Here is a 15,817-nt window from a genome sequence, read left to right as displayed (position 1 = left end):
AAGAAGAATCCCATTCTTAAATTTCTTCAGTCTTTGTCCCTTTTCACCAACTTCAGAAATCACTAGTTCTAGTTGTATGTTCTCTGTTCCATTCTGTTGGTTTTGAACCTAGGTTTGATTCCTGACTTCACTTGCTGGTTATTTATATACTTTCTCTTTTTTTTTTTTTTTTTTGGCTGTGTTGGGTCTTCATTGCTGTGCGAGGGCTTTCTCTAGTTGTGGCGAGTGGGGTCTACTCTCCGTTGCGGAGCACAGGCTCTAGGTGCGCAGGCTTCAAGTAGTTGCAGTGTGTGGGCCCAGTAGTTGTGGCGTGTGGGCTCAGTAGTTGTGGCGTGTGGGCTTAGTTGCTCCGCGGCATGTGGGATCTTCCCAGACTAGGGATCGAACCCGTGTCCCCTGCAATGGTAGGTGGATTCTTAACCACTGCTCCACCAGAGAAGTCCCACTGGCTGTTTAAATGTGGGAAAAGTATTTGTCTCAATTTCCTTACCTGTAAAATGGGAATTTTCATAAGAACTCATGGGAGTTTCATTAAGGGTTACATGAAAGTATGTTTGTATAGGGCTGAATAGGTAATATTGTAGGTAGGGGTCAACAAGTTTTCATCCCTCCATGAGATTACTGCCTACGTGACCACAAGCAGGGAGGACATGTCACTTTGAAAGGCAAATGCTGGGTGGTTGACTAGATTCTCTCACTAGTTACGAACCACCTTCTAGAAACCTGCCTCCCAGCATGTATAACACAAACTACAGCCTTGACAAAATTAGCAAATTCTTATATGTCATGGATGTTTCAATTGCTTGATAGCATTCAAACTCATGGAATTTAAATCTGAAATTAACTAATAAGGGTCAGCTACACTAGGTTCAGTGGGTGCATGAAGCAACAAGTAGGGAGAGGTGGTTAGTAATTAATTCTCCTTGAGTGGGTCTTCCTAGAAGTCTCTTACATTTAGTCTTTTTTTTTGGTTGCACCGGGTCTTAGTTGTGGTAGGTAGGCTCCTTAGTTGCGGCTCACTGGCTCCATTAGTTGTGGCACGTGTGTTCCTTAGTTGCTGCCAGCAGGCTCCTTATTTGTGGCATGTGAACTCTTAGTTGTGGCATGCATGTGGGATCTAGTTCCCTCACCGGGGATCGAACCCGTGTCCCCTGCATTGGAAGGTGGATTCTTAACCACTGCGCCACTGGGGAAATCCCTTGCATTTAGTCTTGATGACTTGAAAAAAAAGATATGCCACACCAAGGGAGTAGCATGTGCATGTGTACAGTCTTTAAAGAGCATGGCTTTTGCAGGTAAATTGTTCAACAAGAACAGAGCAAAGGGTAAAAGGTCGGGGTGGGGGTGGGGCAATGGGTAATAAGCAAAGAGTTGAGGCTGGAGAAGAAGCCAGTGCCACATCAGTGAGATCCCTGGGTTATGCTAAGTGTGTGAACTTTCCCGAATGGAGATGACTAGAGCTATTGAATTGCTTTTTATAGGAAGTGGCATGGCCAGATTTGTATTTTAGGTCTATCAACTTGGATGGCAGAGTGTAAGACAGTCTAGAGAGGAGAGGACAGTGGGACCAAAGCCAGCTTACATCATTTCCAGTTCCCTCTGTGTGACATATTCCATTCCTCTTCAATCTGCATAGACATCATGCAAACTTTCATGTCTTATATAGCTGAAAAACTATCCCAGTTTCAAATGCCGTCACTCTATTCTCTTCCAACTATGTTGTTCTTGTTCTTCCAGGACACCCCTGAGACCACTGATATTATCCTGAAGGATTTCCTTGACCTCATTCATTAGTATTCCAAGGATTTCCCCCAAAGTCCTGAATAATGGTGGTAGTTTCTCCAAAGTCAGTGACGCCATCTGGAGTAATGGATGCCTTCTCCCTAGCAACCCCACATCTCCTAAACATGATGTGCCTGTCACTAGGGACCTGTGGGTGAGGACCAAGGTCCCCCAAAGGACTCTCCTTGGGGTTCTAAGAGTATAATCATCTTGAGATAATTCCTCCCAGAATGAGGTTTTATGGGATACAAAGAACAGCAGATTGAGGTCAAGTGTGTGTCTGCTCAGAAGCCCTGCCCATCTATATGTGCATGCTGGTACCATCTCTTAGTCCAGAGAGAGACAAAGCTGCTTCTCCCCACCTGCTCCTGCTGCTTTTTCCTCAGCATGCCACTGCTGAAAGCAAGGATGCACTGTCCTTGGCCTCATAAATAGCTTTAGGTCCTCTGGACCTTCTACTGAAGGTCTATTCCCTTCATTCTTGCCCCCACCCACTTCCCACAAGACCTCAGGTATATTCTGACTCTTTCATAATTAGAAAAATGCATGGCCATCTCCAGAGACACCTGAAGCCAGCCTACAGTCCCTTCTCTGAGACTCTCTCTGAAGCTGGCAACATTGCCAACAGCCGCTTTGCAGACATGGTCAATCTTGCTGAGATTTGGGGCTTCCCAAGGTTCTTATCACCCAAGAATGTCAATATTTTGTTTCTACTGAATATCTCATGGAAGTACTACTTTGATGACACATTGTCCTGTTCCCAGAACCTTCTAAATTATATGGAGGAATAGAATTGCCAGGTTGACTTCTAGACGTCCTCTGTCCTCTCTGCCTCTGGGCAGGAGAGTAATGGAACAAAGTATTTTGCCAAGAACAATAGCACACAATACCTGGCAAGTCACAAAATGTGTATTTTCATGGCTAGGAGAATGGCTTGGGAACGCACATAGCAACCTAAGCAATTACAGAGACAGACACATGCTCTCCTCTGAGGATCTGGGTCTGAGCCACAGGAGGAATGGAACACAGTTTGTGCATTTCCAGGTAAGCTTAATTTAAAAAAAAAAAAAAAGGAAGAAAGGAGTCTTTTTCTTTGACTTTTCTTTGACTTTCTCAGAGTGCTGTATCTGAAAAGAAGAAACAGACTATAAGTAAAGACCAAATTCTGGCTAATGTTAAGATTAAATGACTCATCTTGATATTTGCTAGAGGGTCTTACGAATGTACCCAAGAAAAAGGAAATGTAATCCACAACAAACATAGCAAAGTCAACATAATTAAAAGCCAGCAGATTTGTAAATTTTTAAATATACAAGTAATTGAGCGAAGGTTTTGAAGCCAATGGGAGTTGGGAGGAGGGGCTGAACATAATCAAGATTTCTAGATGGGGTTCAGACATTCCTGTTCTTTAACTATCTTAAACCTTCTCCTCCTACAGCACACGGAACTCATCTGCACTCAAGTATAAATGATCAGCTACAGCTTAAAATGTGTCTGTTTGTAAACAAGGATCAAAACTTGTAGCTAAAAGTAGACATCCTGAATAATGGTGAGAAGGTATTTGGGGCAGAGTTGGTTCAAAGTTGTGTGAATCAGAAAGCATGAGAGGTTGGCCGTGGCTTTGTCCTCCTGGGAGCTGGGAGAGGTGAGGCTTGTTTGGAGTTCCCAACTGCGTATATTTCCTGAACACCATTTCTTACCTCCCCGTTCCCTCAACCTTCTGTTGAATCCTACTGTTCTCTCCTCAAACCCAGCTTGGACATCCCCACCTGCCCTCAACATCACCTTCTCCTTTGTGTGACCTCTGAACCTAGAACACATCTCTACTGCTGTACTCTGCACGCTGTTTCATAATTTATCCGTTGACATGCCTGTCCCCTCCACTAGCCCATGAGATCCTCAACAGAGCATTATACCCACGGGACTGCCACAGAGAAGATGTTCGGAACATACTCATGACTTTGAATTGAATTGAAAATTGGTTGGAGCCCTCAGATCTTTCACGATGGGGTCTGTTCAGGCTTATTTTCTCTGGCAGCTATTTCTAAAGCAGATTTTTTTTTTCCTGTTGAAAACTCACGAAGTTATACCTTTTAGATAAAGGTCAAATGACACTGGCTTTACGGGTAAATGTCAGAGCAGTAATCTCACACATCCTGAAGCTGACGTATTTTATTCCAACCCATTCCAAAACAACTCGTAATTGCTTGCAGAAACTGTTCTTCCTTATTTTTTCCAAACTAGCAGTTAGGGGTTGCATTCAGACATGAGGAAAGTGGATCTTATCACCAGCCATTGTCCCAGCCCTGCCACCTCTGCCAGATAGCAATTCTCACTTATGAGAACACCCACCCTCTCTGTCCTCACCTGCAACTTAGCCCACCTGGACCTAACCGAGCTCCCTTTCTAGGTCTTACTTTATGTCTCACCCACTCATCTGTATGTTTGTCTTAATGCCTCTTTGGTCCTCTCACATCACCTTGCAAAATGATTAGCACATAGTAGATGTTCAATAAATATTCGTTGATTTTTTTGAAAATCAAACCATTCACTTTGAAATTGAAATGATCTTTTCTATCATTGCTAGTGAGAGTGAAGAATTTTCCATTCACTACCAACAGTCAAAATCTTTTTTCCTTTAAACATAAGCATGACAACATTGCCACTAACATTTATTGAATGTTTACTCTGTGCCAGGTACTAATTTTTTTATTGAAATACAGTTGCTGTACAATGTGATATAAGTTACAGGTGTACAATATAGTGATTTACAATTTTTAAAGATTATACTCCATTTATAGTTATTATAAGATATTGGCTATATTCCCCATGTTGTACAATACATCATTGTAGCTTATATTATACCTGTATTGGCTGTGAATGCATTGTCTTACTTTTCATAATAACCGGGGCCTAGAGGTTTTATCAGTTTTTATCGCCGTTCGTGATACAGAAAGGGTGACATTTATTCAACATCATGCAGCTAAGAAATGGAAGAAGCAGAATGTGAACCAAGCTCAGATTCCAAAGCCCATGTATTTTCTACTACACCACCCTTTAATATACATGAATTGAATGCCCCCCAATTCCTTTCTTTCCAATTTGTCACTCTCAGAGGTGCCCTGACTCTTCTTACGTACAAATTGCCCCCTCCAACCTAGAATTTTGAGTAGAAAAGGTAAGGATAATTTTTTTTCTAATTCTAAATAATTATATTATCATTGCTAACACCAGCAGCCTTGGTATTCAGAAACTGTGCTAAGACCAATGGGTTATCATCAATATAGTATTTTGAACATTTTACGTAACATGACATTATCCCATTTGTGTTATATAACAAGTTATTTTTTTTCCCCCTGCCTGGGGAGAAGTTCAATGTCTTCTTGAAAGAGCTGGATCAAACAGGTAAGACTCAAATGGGAACATTTTGCCTCCTTTCCCAATACTGTGGGAATCCCTAATGATGGGATATTTGGAGAGCTTTTCTGAGACAAAGCTGAAGTCTGGCTGTGTTGCCTTTGTGTTCCAGCTGCTGCGTGGAAGGGCCTGGTTTTGTCTTTGTTCTGTAAGAAGGAAAGCAAACACAAGAAACCTACCCTGGGAGATAGCACCGTAGAGAGAGGAAAATCTTTGAGGGTGTTTCTCCCTCACCACCTCCATATCCAATCATGGAGCCCTTCTGCTTCCCTGCATCCCCGTTGCCATCATTCTCACCACACCCTTACCCTGGACTATGGCAGTAGCTCTTCATTTGTCTCCTCATTTCCGCTCTTGCCATCCTCTACCTTCAGCCAGTTTCTTACACAGCAGGCAGAGCAATATTTTAAAAACACAAATCTGTATGTGTAACTCTTCTGGTTAAACACCATCAAAGTTTCACATTGCTTTTCTTTTAATTAATTTTTTAATTGGAGTATAGTTGATTTACAATGTTGTGTTAGTTTCTGCTGTACAGCAAAGTAAATCAGCCACACATATACATATATCCAGTCTCTTCTAGACTCCATTCCTATATAGGTCATTACAGAGCACCGAATAGAGCTCCCTGTACTATACAGTAGGTTCTTTTTTTTTTAATTTAATTTTTTTTTATACAGCAGGTTCTTATTAGTTACCTATTTTATACATATTGGTGTATATATGCCAATCCTAATCTCCCAGTTCATCCCACCAACACCACCACCGCTTTCCCCCATTGGTGAAATTTTCTCATTTTTTAAAAATGGGTATAATAATAGCTATCTTGAGGGTCCAATATAAGATTAACTATGATAATATAGGTCAAGTATCAAGCATGTCCCTGGGAGCCAGAAGACACTGAATGAACAGTAGTTATCATAAATTTGTCTGTCCTTGTAGGACATTCTTGGATTTTTTCCTAAGAAATAGCAATTCAGTTCCCATTATGCATGCATAAAACCTCTTTTTACAACATGATCTTAAATATAGCTTATTGTAGAAACAGCCCATCTGCACATGTTATTCCATATTTTGGAAATAATCACTCTTGCCAACCATAAGGATTACATTCTTGGAAAATGTTATTGTTGGTAAAGATTGTTGCTAGTGAAATCAAGATATAACAAAAACTATGGGTTTAAGGGATAAACAATAAAATAACATTACATGTATTTTATTTTATTTTTTTAACATCTTTATGGGAGTATAATTGCTTTACATTGTTGTGTTAGTTTCTGCTGTATAACAAAGTGAATCAGCTATACGTATACATATACCCCCATATTACCTCCCGCTTGCGTCTCCCTCCCACCCTCCCTATCCCACCCCTCCAGGCAGTCACAAAGCACCGAGCTGATCTCCCTGTGCTATATGGCTGCTTCCCACTAGCTATCTATTTTACATTTGGCAGTGTATATATGTCCATGCCACTCTCACTTCTTCTTCCCAGCTTACCCTTCCCCATCCCCGTGACCTCAAGTCCATTCTCCAAGTCTGTGTCTTTATTCCTGTCCTGCCCCTAGGTTCTTCATGACCATCTTTTTTTTTTTTTTTTTAGATTCCGTATGTATGTGTTAGCATACGGTACTTGTTTTTCTCTTTCTGACTTACTTCATTTTGTATGACAGACTCTAGGTCCATCCACCTCACTACAAATAACTCAATTTTGTTTCCTTTTATGGCTAATATTCTACTGTATATATGTGCCACATTTTCTTTATCCATTCATCTGCCGATGGACACTTAGGTTGCTTCCATGTCCTAGCTATTGTAAAGTGTGCTGCAGTAAATATTGTGGTACATGACTCTTTTAGAATTATGGTTTTCTTAGGGCATATGCCCAGTAGTGGGATTGCTGGGTCATATGGTAATTCTATTTTCAGTTTTTTAAGGAACCACCATACTGTTATCCATAGTTGCTGTATCAATTTCCGTTCCCATCAACACTGCAAGAGGGTTCCCTTTTCTCCATACCCTCTCCAGAATTTATTGTTGGTAGATATTTTGATGATGGCCATTCTGGCAAGTGTGAGGTGATACCTCATTATAGTTTTGATTTGCATTTCTCTAACTATTAGTGATGTTGAGTATCCTTTCATGTGTATGTTGGCAATCTGTATATCTTCTTTGGAGAAATGTCTATTTAGGTCTTCTGCCCATTTTAGGATTGGGTTGATCGTTTTTTTGATATTGAGCTGCATGAGCCGCTTGTATATTTTGGAGATGAATCCTTTGATAGTTGCTTCATTTGCAAATATTTTCCCCCATTCTGAGGGTTGTCGTTGGGGCTTGTTTATGGTTTCCTTTGCTGTGCAAAAGCTTTGAAGTTTAATTAGGTCCCATTTGTTTATTTTTGTTTTTATTTCCTTTTCTCTAGGAGGTGGGTCAAAAAGGATCTTGCTGTAATTTATGTCATAGAGTGTTCTGCCTATGTTTTTCTCTAAGAGTTTGATAGTGTTTGGCATTACATTTAGGTCTTTAATCCATTCTGAGTTTATTTTTGTGTATGGTGTTAGGAAGTGTTCTAATTTCATTCTTTTATGTGTAGCTGTCCAGTTTTCCTGGCACCACTTATTGAAGAGACTGTCTTTTCTCCACTGTATATTCTTGCCTCCTTTATCAAAGATAAGGTGACCATAGGTGCATGGGTTTATCTCTGGGCTTTCTATCCTGTTCCATTGATCTATACTTCTGGTTTTGTGCCAGTACCATACTGTCTTGATTACTGTAGCTTTGTAGTATAGTCTGAAGTCAGGGAGCCTGATTCCTCCAGCTCTGTTTTTCTTTCTCAATATGCTTTGGCTATTCGGGATCTTTTGTGCTTCCATACAAATTGTGAATTTTTAAATTCTAGTTCTGTGAAAAATATCAGTGGTAGTTTGATAGGGATTGCATTGAATCTGTAGACTGCTTTGGGTAGTAGAGTCATTTTCACAATGTTGATTCTTCCAATCCCAGAACATGGTATATCTCTCCATCTATTTGTTTCATCTTTAATTTCTTTCATCAGTGTCTTATAATTTTCTGCATAAAGGTCTTTTGTCTCCTTAGGTAGGTTTATTCCTAGATATTATATTCTTTTAGTTGCAATGGTAAATGGGAGTGTTTTCTTACTTCAACTTTCAGGTTTTCATCATTAGTGTATAGGAATGCTAGAGATTTCTGTGCATTAATTTTGTATCCTGCTACTCTACCAAATTCATTGATTAGCTCTAGTAGTTTTCTGGTGACATCTTTAGGATTCTCTATGTATAATATCATGTCATCTGCAGAGAGTGACCGCTTTACTTCTTCTTTTCTGATTTGGATTCCTTTTATTTTTTTTTCTTCTCTGATTGCTGTGTCTAAAACTTCCACAACTATGTTGAATAATAGTGGTGAGAGTGGGCAACCTTGTCTTTTTCCTGATCTTAGTGGAAATGGTTTCAGTTTTTCACCATTGAGGACGATGTTGGCTGTGGGTTTGTCATATATGGCCTTTATTATGTTGAGGAAAGTTCCCTCTATGCCTACTTTCTGGAGGGTTTTTAACATAGTGGGTGTTGAATTTTGTCAAATGCTTTCTCTGCATCTATTGAGATGATCATTTGGTTTTTCTCCTTCAATTTGTTAATAAGTTGTATCACATTGGTTGATTTGCATATATTGAAGAATCCTTGCATTCCTGGGATAAACCCCACTTGATCATGGTGTATGATCCCTTTAATGTGCTGTTTAATTCTGTTTGCTAGTATTTTGTTGAGCATATTTGCATCTATGTTCATCAGTGATATTGACCTGCAGTTTTCTTTCTTTGTGACATCTTTGTCTGGTTTTGGTGTCAGGGTGATGGTGGCCTCGTAGAATGAGTTTGGAAGTGTTCCTCCCTCTGCTCTATTTTGGAAGAATTTGAGAAGGATAGGTGTTATCTCTTCTCCAAATGTTTGATAGAATTCGCCTGTGAAGCCATCTGGTCCTGGGCCTTTGTTTGTTGTAAGATTTTTAATCACAGTTTCAATTTCAGTGCTTGTAATTGGTCTATTCATATTTTCTATTTCTTCCTGGTTCAGTCTTGGAAAGTTGTGCATTTCTAAGAATTTGTACATTTCTTCCAGGTTGTCCATTTTATTGGCATATAGTTGCTTGTAGTAATCTCTCATGATCCTTTGTATTTCTGCAGTGTCGGTTGTTACTTCTCCTTTTCCATTTTTAATTCTATTGATTTGAGTTCTCCCTTTTTTTCTTGATGAGTCTGGCTAATGGTTTATCAATTTTGTTTATCTTCTCAAAGAACCAGCTTTTAGTTTTATTGATCTTTGCTATTGTTTCCTTCATTTCTTTTTCATTTATTTCTGATCTATCTTTATGATTTCCTTCCTCTGCTAACTTTGGGGTTTTTTTGTTCTTCTTTCTCTAATTGCTTTAGGTGTAAGGTTAGGTTGTTGATTTGAGGTATTTCTTGTTTTTTGAGGTAGGATTGTATTGCTATAAACTGCCCTCTCAGAACTGCTTTTGCTGCATCCCATAGGTTTTGGGCCATCGTGTTTTCATTGTCATTTTTTTCTAGGTATTTTTTGATTTCCCCTTTGATTTCTTCAGTGATCTCTTAGTTATTAAGTAGTGTATTGTTTAGCCTCCATGTGTTTGTATTTTTTACAGTTTTTTTTTCCTGTAATTGATGTCTAGTCTCATAGTGTTGTGGTCAGAAAAGATACTTGATACAATTTCAATTTTCTTAAATTTACCAAGGCTTGATTTGTGACCCAAGATATGATCTATCCTGGAGAATGTTCCATGAGCACTTGAGAAGAAAGTGCATTCTGTTGTTATTGGATGGACTGTCCTATAAATATAAATTAAGTCCATCTTGTTTAATGTGTCATTTAAAGCTTGTGTTTCCTTATTTATTTTCATTTTGGTTGATCTGTCCATTGGTGAAAGTGAGGTGTTAAAGTCCCCCACTATTATTGTGTTACTGTTGATTTCCCCTTTTATGGCTTTTAGCATTTGCCTTGTGTATTGAGGTGCTCCTATGTTGGGTGCATATATATTTATAATTGTTATATCTTCTTCTTGGATTGATCCCTTGATCATTATATATTGTCCTTCTTTGTCTCTTGTAATAGTCTTTATTTTAAAATCTAGTTTATCTTATATCAGAATTGCTACTCCAGCTTTCTTTTGATTTCCATTTGCATGGAATATCTTTCTCCATCCCCTCACTTTCAGTCTGTATGTGTCCCTAGGTCTGAAATGGGTCTCTTGTAGACAGCATATATATGGGTCTTGTTCTTGTATCCATTCAGCCACTCTATGTCTTTGGTTGGAGCATTTAATCCATTTACATTTAAGGTAATTATCAATATGTATGTTCCTATTACCATTTTCTTAATTGTTTTGGGTTTGTTATTGTAGGTCTTTTCCTTCTCTTGTGTTTCCTGCCTAGAGAAGTTCCATTAGCATTTGTTTTAAAGCTGGTTTGGTTGTGCCGAATTCTCTTAGCTTTTGCTTGGTGTAAAGGTTTTAATTTCTCTGTCAAGTCTGTATGAGATCCTTGCTGGGTAGAGTAATCTTGGTTGTAGGCTTTTTTTCCCTTTCATCACTTTAAAGATGTCCTGCCACTCCCTTCTGGCTTGCAGAGTTTCTGCTGAAAGATCATCTATTAATCTTATGGGGATTCCCTTGCATGTTATTTCTTGCTTTTTCCTTGCTGCTTTTAATATTTTTTCTTTATATTTAATTTTTAATAGTTTGATTAATATGTGTCTTGGCGTGTTTCTCCTTGGATTTATCTTCTTTGGGACTCTCTGCCCTTCTTGGACTTGACTATTTCCTTTCCCATATTAGGGAATTTTTCAACTATAATCTCTTCAAATATTTTCTCAGTCCCTTTCTTTTCTCTTCTTCTTCTAGGACCCCTATAATTTGAATGTTGTTGCATTTAATGTTGTTCCAGAGGTCTCTGACACTGTCCTCAATTCTTTCATTCTTTTTTCTTTATTCTGCTCTGCATTAGTTATTTCCACTATTTTATGTTCCAGGTTACTTATCCATTCTTCTGCCTCAGTTATTCTGCTATTGATTCCTTCTCGAGAATTTTAATTTCATTTATTGTGTTGTTCATCATCATTGCTTGTTTGCTCTTTAGTTCTTCTAGGTCCTTGTTAAACATTTCTTGTATTTTCTCTGTTCTATTTCCAAGATTTTGGATCATCTTTACTCTCATTACTCTGAATTCTTTTTCAGGTAGACTGCCTATTTCCTCTTCATTTGTTAGGTCTGGTGGGTTTTTATCTTGCTCCTTCATCTGCTGTGTGTTTCTCTGTCTTCTCATTTTGCTTAACTTACTGTGTTTGGGTTCTCCTTTTCTCAGGCTGTAGGTTTGTAATTCCCATTGTTTTTGGTGTCTGCCCCCAGTGGGTAAGTTTGGGTCAGTGGGTTGTGTAGGCTTCCTGGTGGAGGGTACTGGTGCCTGCGTTTGGTGGATGAGGCTGGATCTTGTCTTTCTGGTGGGCAGGACTGCATCCTGTGATGTGTTTTGGGGTGTCTGTGACCTTATTATGACTTTAGGCAGCCTCTCTGCTAATGGGGGGGGTTGTGCTCCTGTCTTGCTAGTTGTTTGGCATGGGGTGTTCAGCATCGAAGCTTGCTGGTAGTTGAGTGGAGCTGGGTCTTAGCGTTGAGATAGAGATCTCGGAGAGCTCTCACTGATTGATATTATGTGGAGCCGGGAGCTCTCTGGTGGTCCAATGTCCTGAACTCAGCTCTCCCACCTCTGAGGCTCAGGCCTGACACCCAGCCATAGCAGTAAGACCCTGTCAGCCACACGGCTCAGAAGAAAAGGGAGAAAAAGAAAGAAAGAAAGGAAAGAAAGAAATAAAGAAAGAATGAAAGAAAGAAAGGAAGAAAGGAAGGAAGAAAGAAAGAAAGAAAGAAAGAAAGAAATATAATCAATAAAGTGGTTAAAGTAAAAAATTTAAAAATATGTTATTAAAATAAAAAATAAAAAATGTATTAAAAAAAAAAGAAGAGAGCAACCAAACAAATAAACAAATCCACCAATGATGACAAGCACTAAAAGCTAAACCAAGATAAACATATAAATCAGATACTAGTCAGTCGCATACAGCAAACCCCAAGTCTATAGTTGCTCCCAAAGTCCACTGACTCAATTTTGGGATGATTTGTTGTCTATTCAGGTATTCCACAAATGCAGGGTACATCAGGTTGATTGTGGAGATTTTATCCACTGCTCCTGAGGCTGCACGGAGAAATTTCCCTTTCTCTTCTTTGTTCACACAGCTCCTGGGGTTCAGCTTTGCATTTGGCCCTGCCTCTGCATGTAAGTTGCCCTCTGGCATCAGTTCTCTGCCCAGACAGGAGGGGGTTAAAGGAGCAGCTGATTAGGGGGCTCTAGCTCACTCAGTTCGGGGGGACTGAAGGGTACAGAACGCGAGGCAAGCCTGCAGCGGCAGAGGGCAGCATGATGTTGCAACAGCCTGAGGCATGCTGTGTGTTCTCCCGGGGAAGTTGTCCCCAGATCATGGGACCCTGGCAGTGGCAGGCTGCACAGGCTCCCAGGAGGGGAGGTGTGGTTAGTGACCTGTGCTCGCACACAGGCTTCTTGGTGGCTGCAGCAGCAGAGTTAGCATTTCATGCCCATCTCTGGTGTCTGCGCTGATAGCCGCAGCTCGCGCCTGTCTCTGAAGCTCGTTTAGGTGGCGCTCTTAATCTCCGCTCCTTGTGCACCCCAAAACAATGGTTTCTTGCCTCTTAGGCAGTTCCAGGCTTTTTCCCAGACTCCCTCCCACCTAGCTGTGGCACACTAGCCCCATTCAGGCTGTGTTCATGCAGCCAACCCCAGTCATCTCCCTGGGATCTGACCTCCGAAGCCCCAGCTTCAGTTCCCAGCCCCCACCCGTCCCGGTGGGTGAGCAGACAAGCCTCTCAGGCTGATGAGTGTTGGTCAGCACCAATCCTTTGGGCTGGAATCTCTCTGTTTTGCCCTCTGCACCCCTGTTGCTGCGATCTCCTCCGTGGCTCCGAAGTTTCCCCCTGCCCACCCCCCCGTCTCTGCCAGTGAAGGAGCTTCCTAGTGTGTGGAAACTTTTCCTCCTTCACAGCTCCCTCCCAAAGGGGCAGGTCCCAACCTTATTCTTTTGTCTCTGTTTTTTCTTTTTTCTTTTGCCCTACCCAGGAACGTGGGGAGTTTCTTGCCTTTTGGGAAGTCTGAGGTCTTCTGTCAGCGTTCAGTAGGTGTTCTGTAGGAATTGTTCCACATGTAGATGTATTTCTGATGTATTTGTGGGGAGGAAGGTGATCTCCATGTCTTACTACTCCACCATCTTGAAGGTCCTCTCTCTATAACATCTACAGTAGGTTCTTATTAGTTATCTTTTATATATGCTTCCCATTGCTTTTAGAATCATTGCTTTTGAAACCTTTAACTAGAACTTTTAGGCACTTGTGGTCTATCCCTGCCCACCTCCCCAGCCTCCTCTTGCCCCACTCTTCCCAGTTGCTTGCTTGCAACCATATTAACATAATTTATTCTTCCATGAAGATGCCAGACTCTTCTCTCTGTCTGGAATTTTATCCCCACTGCCAAGCTTCTCTCAACAATATTTGGCTCTCAGATCTCAGCTTAAATGTGATTACCTCTGAAGAAACTTTCCCACCTCTGCAAACTAGGCTAGGGAGCCCTCTAATAGACTCTCATAGAACGTTGTACGTCTCCTTCATGATCACAATTTAACTAAAGATTCCTGGGGCTGTTTATTTGATGGCTCAGGACTACACCTGCTCTGTTCATGGCTACATCCCCTGGGCATAGTACAGTGCCTGACATCTGGAAGACCCACGGCACCTCTTTGTGGAAGGAGTAAATGAGCCAGGACTCACTGTGAGGAAAGACTTGGCTTCCAGTCTTGGTTCTACCACTCACTGAGCTGTGTGATCTTAGGAAGATCATTTAACTTCTCTGGGCCTCAATGTCCTCATCCGTAAAACAGGGATGATGATATCTGATTTGCTTCCAGGGCTATAGAAAGAACCAAATGACAAATGCAGCTTAAAGTACTTTAGAAGCTGTAAAATATTATGTGGATGTCATATATTGTTACTCTTTTACAATTGGGTTGGTTACTGGAGGATTCAACAGCTTCAACACCCAAATCTCAAGCCTCTTAGGTTTCATGGTTTCCAGAAAAGTTCTGAATGGGCAGGGGCCTGCTGGTGCCCATAAATTCTGGACGCTGGTCAATGGGGCAGTGAGCTGGATTAAGAGGTGGGCAGTAAGCCGGGGTTCTTCCTGCCAAAGCAGAATTTCTGCCTAATTTCGCCAGAGAACCCTATCTCTATGAAGAAATGAGGAAAGTCTCATCAGTAAGCCTTGTGCCCATGTTTTGGGTCAGGGCCAGCACAATTTCCTGTGGGCTTTTGTCCTGGGGATCAGGCATTCCTAAAAATCTCCTTCTCCCACTCTCTCCTCACTGCTGCCAGTGGTGAGCTATTCTTTATGACAAGCCACCAACTCCATGACAATCAGAGCTGAGTAATGATCTTCATAAGATTTTGTTGAAGTAAAAGGCTAAAGGATGAAAAAGTAAGAACTAGGAATAGAGTGAGCTTGAACCAAGATGGCAGAGTAGAAGGACGTGCTCTCACTCCCTCTTGCAAGAACACCAGAATCACAACAAACTGCTGAACAATCATCGACAGGAAGACACTGGAACTCAACAAAAAGTATACCCCACATACAAAGACAAAGGAGAAGCCACAGTGAAACGGTAGGAGGGGTGCAATCACAATAAAATCAAATCCCATAACTGCTGGGTGGGTGACTGACAAACTGGAGAACACTCATACCACAGAAGTCCACCCACTGGAGTGAAGATTCTGAGCCCCACATCAGGCTTCTGAAACTGGGGGTCCGGCAATGGAAGGAGGAATTCCCAGAGAATCAGACTTTGAAGGCTAGCAGGATTTGATTGCAGAACTCTGACAGGACTCGGGGAAACAGAGACTCCACTCTAGGAGGGCACACACAAAGTAGTGTGTGCATTGGGACACAGGGGAAGGAGCAGTGACCCCAGGGGAGACTGAACCAGGCCTACCTGCTGGTGTTGGGCGATTTCCTGCAGAGGTGGTGGATGGCTGTGGTTCGCTGCGGGGACAGTGACACTGGCCTCAGAAGTTCTGGGAGGTAATCCTTGGCGTGAGCCCTCCCAGAATCTGCCATGGGACCCACCAAATAGCCTGTAAGCTCCAGTGTTGGATTGCCTCAGGCCAAACAACCAACAGAGAGGGAACACAGCCCCATTCATCAGCAGTCAAGAGGATTAAAGTTTTACTGAGCTCTGCCCACCAGAGAAAGAAGCAGCTGTACCCACCACCAGTCCCTCCCATCAGGAAACATACACAACCTCTTAGATAGCCTCATCCATCAGAGGGCAGACAGCAGATGCAAGAAGAACTACAATCCTGTAGCCTGTGGAACAAAAACCACAATCACAGAAAGATAGACAAGATGAAAAGGCAGAGGGCTATGTACCAGATGAAGGAACAAGATAAAACCCCAGAAAAACAACCAAATGAA

The sequence above is a fragment of the Orcinus orca genome, chromosome 8, assembly GCF_937001465.1.
Source record: "Orcinus orca chromosome 8, mOrcOrc1.1, whole genome shotgun sequence".
Classification (NCBI taxonomy): Eukaryota; Metazoa; Chordata; class Mammalia; order Artiodactyla; family Delphinidae; genus Orcinus; species Orcinus orca.
This window is presented reverse-complemented; position numbering follows the sequence as displayed.